The 10974-nt window shown below is 46.7% G+C and overlaps 1 protein-coding gene across 3 annotated transcripts in view; it reads left to right on the top strand.

Moving 5' to 3' along the window:
• Positions 1 to 376: 376 nt before the first annotated feature.
• The window catches only part of Gfod2 (glucose-fructose oxidoreductase domain containing 2), a 44217-nt gene continuing 33619 nt past the window's right edge, over positions 377 to 10974 (top strand). For all 3 annotated transcript variants that reach the window (XM_029480954.1, XM_029480955.1, XM_021170080.2), the window contains exon 1: positions 377 to 550. The gene's annotated coding sequence lies outside the window, so the exon portion shown is untranslated. The remainder of the gene's footprint in view (positions 551 to 10974) is intronic.

The following is a 10974-nucleotide window of genomic DNA, read 5'->3' as shown; positions in this document are numbered from 1 at the left end:
AAAAAAAAAAAAAAAAAAAAAAAAAAAAAAAAAAAAAAAAAAAAAAAAAGAAAAGAAAAATCCGACCAGTTGGAAATAACCTGTGCTTCTACAAACACAGGTCGTTGTCGAGACCTTCCTTCATTCCAGGAAACACTCTAAAGCATCTATATACATTCTTGACGCCGGTTGGCAAATCTGAGAGCGCCCGAAGCTGGAAGCACCCTAGCATCAACACATCCACCACCGAAAACTTGACAGCAACAGGCTTCTTGAAGGTTTCCCAAGCACCACCCCCAAGGCGCGAGCATGCGCAGCTCTTTATCCCGGCCCCGCCTCCCGCGGGTCCACCTCCCGTCACAGAGCATGCGCTGTTCTCCTGCCGCCCCGCCCCTCCGTACCATAGACCCCTGTTCCTTAGAAACCAGGCGGCGTGTTCCCGGTATCGGTGCTCTGGATTCCGGCGCGCGCGCATCCGCACTAGCTCCCTCAGGGCAGGCGGACGGCCTCGAAACCCGTCCGGATCCATGGTCTCGCGTGCAGCTCTGGGCGGGCAATGCCAGCATGCCAGGTGAGAGGCAGCCGGCGGCGGGCGAGGGTGAAGGAGGGCATGGCGCGGCCGGGAGCGGGCGCTGGCCCGGCCTCTGCCGCCGCCCGGCTCCGGAGGTGGGAAGCGAGTATACGCGGGGGCCCTGGCTGGAGGAGGGCTGTGCTAAATGCCAGTGTGTGCACGGCATTGAGTACGAGGTCGCTCGGAGGTTCGTTTTCTCCACCTCGGAGATAGGACCTGCACATTCGGACGCAGAATTTTGGATCTTGCTTGAACCTAACCCATCCCCATAAAGATGTGAAACCCAAGGCTACCCCGCCCATTGCGGAGCAGACCACCCCATTACCTGAGTGAGGATGGGCGCTTTGTGGATGAGGATTTGTGAGGTGTGGACACTTCAGACAAAGGACTCGTCGCCTTACTAGCTATTCATGCTCTTGAAAAATGAGATTGCACTTGAGGCAGAAAGTATGTAAGAAACTGGTGTTCAGGTAAAAGCTTTAAAAAGGAACATCCTAGAAGCATTTGATTTACCTTGCCAGCCCTGCCTGAGTGCCGAGTCCTGGTTGGCCATGGCCTACTTTTGTAGCTCAGGAAACAAACAAACAAACGGATGGACTTGTGGAAACAAAAGATGAGATGAGATGTTCCTATCAGGGCTTTATTACAGCCCTGGTGAGGAAAGACATGCATGGAGACATGGGCATTGGTGAATGGCCATGGGGACAGTTTGCCTTCGGGACTGCCTCAGAATCTAAAGAACAGGACAGAAATGTAAAGGTATAAAATTGCATTGGATAGACAGCAAGGAAGTTAACTTACGACGCTTATGTTCCTTGTTCCCAGTATTGTGCTAAGGACAGAGTACATGAGGAAGAAATGAAAACCGGCCGCAGCACTAACTTTATGATTTGTGGCCACAAAGACTTTTTTTATTTTTTACCCCTTCGAGACAGGGCTTCTCTGTGTAGCCCGGGCTGTCCTGGAACTCACTCTGTAGACCAACCAGGCTGGCCTCAAATTCAGAAATCCGCCTGCCCCTGCCTCCTGAGTGCTGGGATTAAAGGTGTGCGCCACCACTGCCCTCGCACAAAGACTTCTTTCTTAATGGAAGACCATTCAGTTGAAAGAAACAGCCGGTGTGATATGAAGTGGCAAGGAGGAGATGATTGTCTTTGAGTAGGGGAAGCTAGATTTGATTGTGATAGGAAACTCACTTCCTTCTGAAAAACTACACCAGAGAACACAAAAGCTGCAGGACACCCATTTTACAGAAATCGAGAAAATTAACTCTTTAGGACTATGAATTGAAAACATGTTTTGGAGCCAAGAAGTGGAGATTTTTGTAGGCAGTTCTTTTGGTAGAGTCTGTATTTTATAGATAAAAATTCTGTTGTAAGGAATGTACTATGTGTTGTCTCCCTTTTCCTATGAAATTATTGGTCTGGGTCTAATCCTTTAATTATTCAATTTATTTATTGAGATTTGGCTTCAAACTCGCTGTGTAGCTAAAGATGACCTTGAACTTCTGGCCCTCCTGCCTCTGCCTTCCACGGGCTGAGAGTGCACTACCATGTCTGGTTTTATAAGGCACTGGGAATTGAACCCAGGGCGTTGTGTGTGCCAGGCATGCGCTGTATTAGTTGATCTATATCTGTAGTCTTCCATTAAAAATAGGGTTTTTTTACAACTTATTAATTAATTTTGTGTGTATGAATATGGAGGTCGGGAACATCTAAACCTACCATGTGGATCCTGGGGCTAAAACTTGGGTGTCAGGCTGGGCAGCGGGTACTTTTTACCTGATCAGCCACTTTTGTGGCGTGTGTGTGTGTGTGTGTGTGTGTGTCTACATGTATGTGTGCCTGGTGCGTGTGGAGACCAGAAGAGGGTGTCGGATCTCCTAGTCCTGAGGTTATAGATGGCTGTGAGTTGTTATGTCGGTGCTAGGAACTGAACCTAGGTCATTTGCCATAGCAATAAGTATTCTTAGCTACCAAGACATTGTTGGGCTATGTACTGCTTAGATGTGGCTGCGCTGTGCTTCAGGGCTTGGTGTGCATTTTTTCCCGAGTTCTACAGCTCGACACTTTTTTCAGAGCAGTGTGGACTTACAGGTGACTGTCCAGGTGTTTCAAAGTTACTATGACGATGAGACCTTTGACAAATGATTGCTTAGCTCTCACTCTATTTTCAGGGTAAGTGAGGGCAGCTATCAGGCCTGACCTGCAATAAAGTAATCACTAGTGTTTGACAGGTCAACTGCAAGGAACCCTTCCCAGATAAGCCAGTAATGCTCACAGGTGGACTTTCACTGAACTCACTCTCTGGTTTTTCTATATGAGAAATAAAAAAGGCATTTGGTGCCATCTGGCAAAGTGAATCTGTGATGCAGGGGTGAGTTGTTTATAAAATAGGAGTGAGCCAGGCCTGGCCTTTAATCTCACGCCTTTAATCCCAGTGCTTGGGAAACAGAGGCAGGTGGATATTCCTGAGTTCTAGGATAGCCAGAGCTACATAGTGGGGAGAGAAAGAGGGGGAGGGGGGAGTGAAAGGGAAAAGAAAGAGGGGAAAAAAAGAAAAAGAAAACGGGAATCAGGCACCACTCATCGGACATGAGAAATGGCCTTGTTGCCTTTCTAGTGCTTGGAAATTCACCTGTGCAAACTCATAATGGAGTGATCTTTAGGTAGAGCCACAGATGGATCCAGAAAGCATTTAGGAGAAACGTGGCAGCAGAGATTTCGGTTTTGAGAATTTGTAGGTAGTATAATAAGACTTTGTCTTACACAAAATGTCAGGTTTTTTATTAATTAACTTGAAAGTCGGCCTAGGAGCTGGGGCTTGTGGCTCAATAGTAGAGTTTTCTTCTGCACATGTGTGAAGCCCTACAGTAAAGCAAAGCAGTTTATATTTGAAGGTGAAAAAGCCAAACTTTTAAAGATTTATATGTCATGTCTTATTTTATTTCATTTAATTGTTTTCTTGTGCTGGGCATTGTGCCTAGGGCCTCAGGCATGCAGGCCGAGTTCACTGGTGCTGAAGTGTATGCCCAGCCCCCTCGATTTCTTGTGTGTGTGTGTGTGTGTTTTTTTTTTTTTTTTAATGCGAATAAAAGAACAGAGCGGGTATGTGAGAGGTTATAATCCCAAGTGGAAGGCTGAGGCAAGAGAATTACAAAGTCAATGCTGTAGGGGCTACAGAGTGAGTTCAGAGACAGCCTGGACTTTAGCAAGACCCAGTATCAAAAATAAAAGTGGCCGGGCGTGGTGGCGCACGCCTTTAATCCCAGCACTTGGGAGNCATAGGCAGGCNGATTTCTGAGTTCGAGGCCAGCCTGGTCTACAGAGTGAGTTNCAGGACAGCCAGGGCTACACAGAGAAACCCTGTCTTGAAAAACCAAAAAAAAAAAAAAAAAAAAATGGAAAAGGTCTGCACTGTAGTAGCTCAGAGACAGAGCTCCTGCCTAGGATGCATATGTCCTGAGTTCAATCCCCAGTACCATTAAAAAAGAAAAGAAAAAAAAAAAAACTATCAAAGTTATGAAAGTTGAGATATTGAGAAAAAAAAGTCAAAGACTTCCCCATTACTATTTTTTGAAAGATTTATTTTATTTATTTTATGTATATGAGTACATTGTAGCTGTACAGACGGTTGTGAGCCATCATGTGGTTGCTGGAATTGAACTCAGGACCTCTGGAAGAATAGTTAGTGCTCTTAACCACTGAGCCATCTCCCCAGCCCTTTCTTTTGGTTTTTATAACATCCTTGGCTGTTCTGGAACTCACTTTGTAGACCAGTCTGGCCTCGAACTCACAGAGAGCTGCCTGCCTCTGCCTCCCGAGCTCGGATTAAAGCTGTGTGGCACCAACCACCCAGCTCAGATCTTAGGCTTGGGCTTTTGTCCTTTGGTTGTTTTGTTTTTAGGAATACTGAACATTGTACATACATGCTTTACCTCCGAACTCTACCATCCCACCATCTCATTGGTTCTTAGTGGTAGACTGCATTGCAAAGCAGAGTGCTTAGTGGTTTCTGCAGCCCCGTGGTGGCACTTGCTAGGAAATGGCTATCTCTGAGGGGAGCCTGTTTAGGCATGGCTGAGCCAACATGTTGGTACAACTAACATGTTGTACCAACATGGTACAACTAAGCAGGTACAACCTGCTTAGGTATCCTGTGGTTGTCAGAGGGAAGGTGTTAAACATACTCCCTGTTTCTTTTCAGTGTGCATTTATATTCCTGTGTGGAGTGTTCAAGAGACCCAGCTTCTGTATAGGGGCAGTGGAGTAAATAATTTATTATCTCCCTTATAGGATGTTACTTTTAAAATAATTTGTTGTATTTAAACATTTAGAGGTGGTGTGTGTGTGTGTGTGTGTGTGTGTGTGTGTGATGTTCCTGTATGGGCACACACGTGTGGAAGTCAGAGACAGCTTTTTGGAGTCAGCTCTCCTTGATATGGGCTCACCTTGATAGGGGCTCAATGAATTGAACTCAGGTCATCAGGCGTTAGTATAGCCAGCCCTGGTTTACCCACTGAGTTATCTTGCTGGGCTTGATCTCCATCCTGCTGTCTTAGGGTCACTATTGCTGTGATGAAACACTGTCACCAAAAACAACTTGGGGAGGACAGGATTTATTTGGCTTATGCTTTCGCATCACTGTTCACAGTGGAAGGCAATCAGGAGGGGACCTCAAACAGGACAGGCACCTGGAGAGGAAGCTGATGCAGAGGCCATGGAGCGGTGCTGCTTACTGGCTTGCTCAGCCTGCTTTTTTATAGAACCCAGGACCACAATGGACTGGTTCCTCCCACATTGGTCACTAAATAAGAAAATGCCCTACAGGCTTGCCTACAACCTGATCTTAAGGAGTGTTTTCTCAGTTAAGGTTCACATCTCTCAAGCCTATGCCAATTCTCATAAAACAAGTCAGCACACATGCTGTTTATTTTAAAATTAATTTATCTTTCTCTCAATGCTTAATAGCCCTAATATATTGATTGCTATCCAGAGAATATATAAGTAAGTACCAGATTATAAAGGAATGTTATCTGTAATTTTCAGGGACTTAGAATCTGCTTGGTACTGAGAACACAATTTTTGTCCTGAAGGAATGTGTAGTCTCAGTAGTGGACAAGACATCATTTAAGCAGGAACAGAAAATTCTAAATCCTTAAATGAATGAGTATTTTCAGCTAGGCACATCCTGTATATAACCTGTATTTTACATCGGGCCCCTTCATTACCCAGCAACAAAAGAGAAAAGGGTGGCAATAAAAAATTCGTCTCCATCCCACAGTTAACAGCTAGAGGAGGATAGCGCTAAGCAGTTATGGTCCAGCTAGTAAGTAGATTTTTCTTCCTTATTTACTTCTTTTGTGTGTGCAGATGCATGTCTCTGGGCAGATGCTTGCCACATTGCAAGTGTGGAAGTCAGAGAACAATGCGTGGGAATTTGCTTTTTGTATAAACTGAGGGTTTCAGCTCCAGATAGTGAGCTGAGGACATGACTACTCCAAGGTACAATTGAGGGGAAGAAATGAGGGAGAGTACAGCCAGAAGCATCTGGAAGAGTCCAGCTCAGGGAGGGACAGTAGGAGCTTCAACAAGGCCAGCTGACTGCACTTGACCAAGAGAGGAGGCAGGCGACTGTAAGAGAGGAAGGAGAAATTAGGGAATTCAGGCAAAGGAGACAAGAGAGGGAGGAAGACTGAGAGTGAGCATGGCTGGATAGTAAGGAGGGCTCTGAGAGAATGAGAAGCTGGGGAGGGAGCCCAGGAGCTGGCAGTTAGGGCTGGGGGATGATGAGAAGAGTGGAGAAGGCCTGGAGGCCAGGTTGCCCTTCGGTGTGCTAATGGGCACCACAGATAGCCTTTAGAACCTGACACTTCTCTCCTACCTTGTTGGTTCTAGGGAATTCAGCTCAGATCTGTACGACTTGGGGTGAGTGTCTTTACCCACTGAGCCACTCTGCCAGCCCTAGTGAGCAGATTTCTGTGCAGGAGGGCATCACAAGGGGGCATGGTGGCTCATGCCTGTAATTTCAGCAATTGGGAGGCTGAGGCTGTAGGATCTTTGAGGCAGGAGTTCAAGGCCAGCCATGGCTATATATTAAGTTTTTGTTTTGTTTTGTCTCAAAACCAAAAGCAAACAAGGAGAAAGCCTTAAGGCTAAATCAATAGTTGTCCTTTGGAAACCCTCTTAAGGAAAGACTCAAGTGGGTTGTTGGAAGGTTCGCTCTCCGTGCCTTAAGGACAAACCAGGTTTGTTACCACATGGCCTGCCACAGCCCGGTTCCCAGGTCCCATACCAGTCTCTGTTCAGCTAGGGACAAGCAAGAAACGGACACTGAGCTCTTGGGACATGGCCTGCCTGAATCACTCCTGTGTGCCCAGGTCCTGGCACAGTGCCTGCCTCTTTGTGATTACAAATGGTAGGAAATGAATGAGGAAAGAGCTCTGGCGAGCTGTGGTCCGTTGGTGGGGGCGGGGCGGGGCACCGGAGGAGCTTCAGGCTCGAGGGAAGGAGGAATTCCAGTTGGAGAGAGCTGGTTCTCTGCCAGCCCAGCGGGAATTTCCAGCAGACCCTTAGAGGAATGGAGCCTGAGGTGGAGCTGCAGCCACTTGGTTAGGAAGGCAGGAGGTTGGAAATTAGGGGTGTTTTCATCGGAGTCATGATAAAATTGAGGGATTAGATTAAATTGCTTGGCAAGAAGGGGCTGAGAGTGGCCCTGGGTTGGTGTCAGTTTGGTACCCACTATTGAAACAGTATCAGAGGAAAGTTGGTTTTTTTTCCTAACTCTCTGTTTTTTGTTGTTTTGTTTTTAAGAAAGTGCCTCCTGTTACTCAGGTTGCCCTCATATTTGCTATGTAACCAGCATTTGATGAACTTTTGCTCTAATTGGCTCCATATCCTGACAGCTGGAATTATAGGTGTGGGCCATGTTGTAGAGTATGTGTGTGTGTGTTTGGGGGGGAAGGGGTGGGAGATAGTGTGTGGTATGTATGGTGTGTGTGTGTGGTGTGTATGTGGTATTGTGGTGTGTGTATGCATGTGTGTGTGTGTAGTGTGGGTGGGTAGTGTGTATTCGTGTATGTGTGTGTATGTGGTGTGGGGGTGTGTGAGTCGTGTGTGTATGTATGTGGTGTGTGTGTATGTAGTGGGGGTGTGTGTCTGGTGTGTGTGTGGTGTGGGTAGTATGTTGTGTGTGTAGTTTGTGTAGGTGGATAGTGTGTGTGTGGTGTGTATGTATGGTATGTGTGTGTGTCTCTGTGTGTTGTGTGTGTGGGTAGTGCAGGTGGGTATAATCTGTGGTTATGTGTGTGGTATGGGTGGGTAGTGTGTATGTGTGGTATATATGTAGTGTGTGTGTGTGTCTGTCTGTCTGGTGTGTGTGTGTGTGGTGTGAGTGGGTAGTATGTATGTGTGGTGTATATGTAGTGTGTGTGTGTGTCTGTCTGGTGTGTGTGTGGGTAGTGTGTGTGTGTGTGTGATATGTGTGTAGTGTGTATGTGATGTAGTGTGTGTGTCTGGTGTGTGTGTAGTATGTGTGGGTGGGTAGCGTGTGTCTTGTGGGTGGGTGGAGTGTATGTATGTATGGTATGTGTGGTATGTCTGTGTGTGTGTGTGTGTGTAGTGCAGGTGAGTAATGTGTGTCTGTGGTATGTGTATGTGTGTAGTGTGGGTGGGCAGTGTGTATGTGTGTGTATGTGGTATGGGTGGGTGGGTAGTGTCTGTGGTGTGTTGGCTGTGTGTGTTAGTGGTGTGGGGGGGTGTGAGTAGTGTGTATGTATGTGGTGTGTGTGTCTGGTGTGGATGGATAGTGTGTACGTGTGGTGTGTGGGTGTGTAGTGTGTGTCTGGTGTGTGTGTAGGGTGTGTGGGTGGTGTGTATGTTTGTATGGTATGTGTGGTGTGTGTGTGGAGTGCAGATGGGTAATGTGTGTCTGTGGTAGTGTGTGTGTTCGAGTGCTTTAATCGGAATCTTACTTTTTACCCTGGCTGCTCTGATAGATGGTTGGTATGTAGTCCCACCTGGCCTCTTGCTCCTGGCACTTCTCCTGCCTTTGTCTCCTGAGTGGTGGGATTACAGTCATGTGCCACCATGCCCAGCTTATTATTTTAAAGAGCCAGTTAGAAGACTCTGACAGTCTGAGCTTAAGTTCTAGTATCTACCTAGTATCTACATAGTAACTCCTGCAAGTTGCCCTCTGCCCTCTACAAATGTGCACAGTAAATAAATAAATGTAACATGAAAGAAAGGAAACCCAGTGATGATCTGATAGGGCTGGCAGAGGACAGAGGGATGCTTTTCCTATTCCCAGCTAAAGCTCGGTAACCTAATAGTAAACCGAATGTATCTGTGGGTGTTAACGCTTCCTACTCCTTTATGACCCAATTAGCTGACCTTCTGTGATCGGGCAGTTGTGCTTCCCACAATAAACAGGTCATCTGGCTAGTCACTGGCCCTGTGCCGATGAACCCAGTGGCGAGCTGGTGCCTTTGCTCTGACCCCATGTTGGCTGCCCAGCAAGTTGACTGCTGTCAGCTAGTGGAACTGAGGGATAACATCTCTTTGTCCTGCTTTTGGGTTTACTCCCAGTGGGATGGCATTAATATGTGACCATGCAGAGTCACTGAAGGCACTGTTCAGATAAACAATATTTATAGGAACAGATGGTAAGACTCAATACCTGTTTCCTCCTCTCTCTTCCTTTCCTTTCCATTCTTTTCTACTCCTTCCTTATCCCTCCCTTCCCCTTTGCTTTTCTGGTGTGTGTGTGCGTGCGTGTGTGTGTGTGTGTGTGTGTGTGTAAGAGAGACAGAAGCAGACAGAGAGGCAAAGAAACAGAAAATCTGTCTGTCTGTGTACATAGTTGTGGTGAGAGGACAACTTACGTCTTTTCTTTCCACCATGTAAGTCCCAGAGACTGAATTTAAATTGTCTTTCTTAGTAGCAAATGACATCAAGCCCTGAGCCGTCTCACCAGCCTCTGTTTTTGTTGTTTATTTTGTTTTTGAGGCAGGGTCTCTATGTTGCTGTGGCTAGTCTCAAACTCAAAAACATCTGCCTGCCTTTGACTCCCAAATGCTGGGAATTAAAGGCATGCACCCATGCCTGACATCATTTTTTAATAGAGTCTAGTTTTGCTGTGTGTCGAACGAAGGCTGACCTAAAACTCCTGCCTCAGCCTCCCAAGGGCTGGTATTATACTTGTACATTGCCATGCCTAGCTTCATCTCTTGGTTTTCAGTCAGAGCATAATTGCTGGTGGAAAAGTATTCTCCCATCTCTCTGAAGGCATTCATTTCAGCATTTCAGACTAAGGACCAGTTGTCTGTCGGGGACTTGGGACCACACTATAGTCAGTTCCTTGGCTTGTGTTTTTCCCTGGCCCAAGCACTGATAATGAGGTGTGGTTGTCTTTGTTTTGGGGGTTCAGCCCTACAGTTTAAGTCTCTTTGGCTTGTCTGTCATACTGGCACAATTCTGGACATCAAATAGGTTATAAGAAAGACTGGGCTTAAAGGCGTGGACCACCACAATTGTGTATGTACACGTGCCACATTTTCATGCAGAGGTCAGAAAACCGTTTGTCGGTATCAGTTCTCTTCTTTGGCCATGTGGGCCCCAGGAATTGAACTTAGGTTGTCAGGCTTGATGACAAGCACTGAGCCATCTCCCCAGCACTTGGGAGGCAGAGGCAGGCGGATCGAGGCCAGCCTGGTCTACAGAGTGAGTTCCAGGACAGCCAGGGCTAAAAGAGAAACCCTGTCTGGAAAACAAAACAAAAACAAAAAAAGAAATGTAAAAGAAATGTGGGGATGGATGGGTGGGCTTATGTTAATATTCGGGACTAGGAAAAATCTGTGGAGATCAAAGTAATGGGTGAATTCAAGTGATATCAGGATGTCTTGTTGATGGGGTGTGGTGACAGACTGTGAGGACAGAGACAGGGCAGGGAGGCTTCATTGTTGCCATGTTTCTTTGAAAGTGGTTAAGTTTGACTCACTCGCATTCGTTTGGGTCCACTGTTACTTTCCTTCGTTTTATATCAGTCTCTGTGTGACTGACCAGAGCCTCCACACTATCTACTGTGGTCCTCCAGACTTAGCTATGCCGTATTCTTTGGTAAGAGGAGGAAAGGTGAAGGTAAGGAGACTAAGGTAGCTGGTGCTGTGGTTCCCGTGGTGGAAAGGCAGAGTGACCGCTGAAGAAGTGCTTCTGGGCTAAGGACACCCTTGAGAGCTCCTGTTACAGGAGAGACACAGGGCAGGCAGGCAGGCAGGCAGCGCCTCTGCAGTCCTCAGTGTGCTGCCACCAGGGACTTGTTTACCTTCCTGAGCCGGTGACTACTCAGGCCTCAAGCTAATGACATAAACATGCCTTCCTGTGTGTGTGTGTGTGTGTGTGTGAGAGAGAGAGAGAGAGAGAGAGAGA

The sequence above is a fragment of the Mus caroli genome, chromosome 8 (genome assembly GCF_900094665.2).
Source record: "Mus caroli chromosome 8, CAROLI_EIJ_v1.1, whole genome shotgun sequence".
Taxonomy (NCBI): domain Eukaryota; kingdom Metazoa; phylum Chordata; class Mammalia; order Rodentia; family Muridae; genus Mus; species Mus caroli.
Note: the sequence above shows the minus strand (reverse complement) of the source record. Positions and strands in the feature narration are given on the sequence as shown.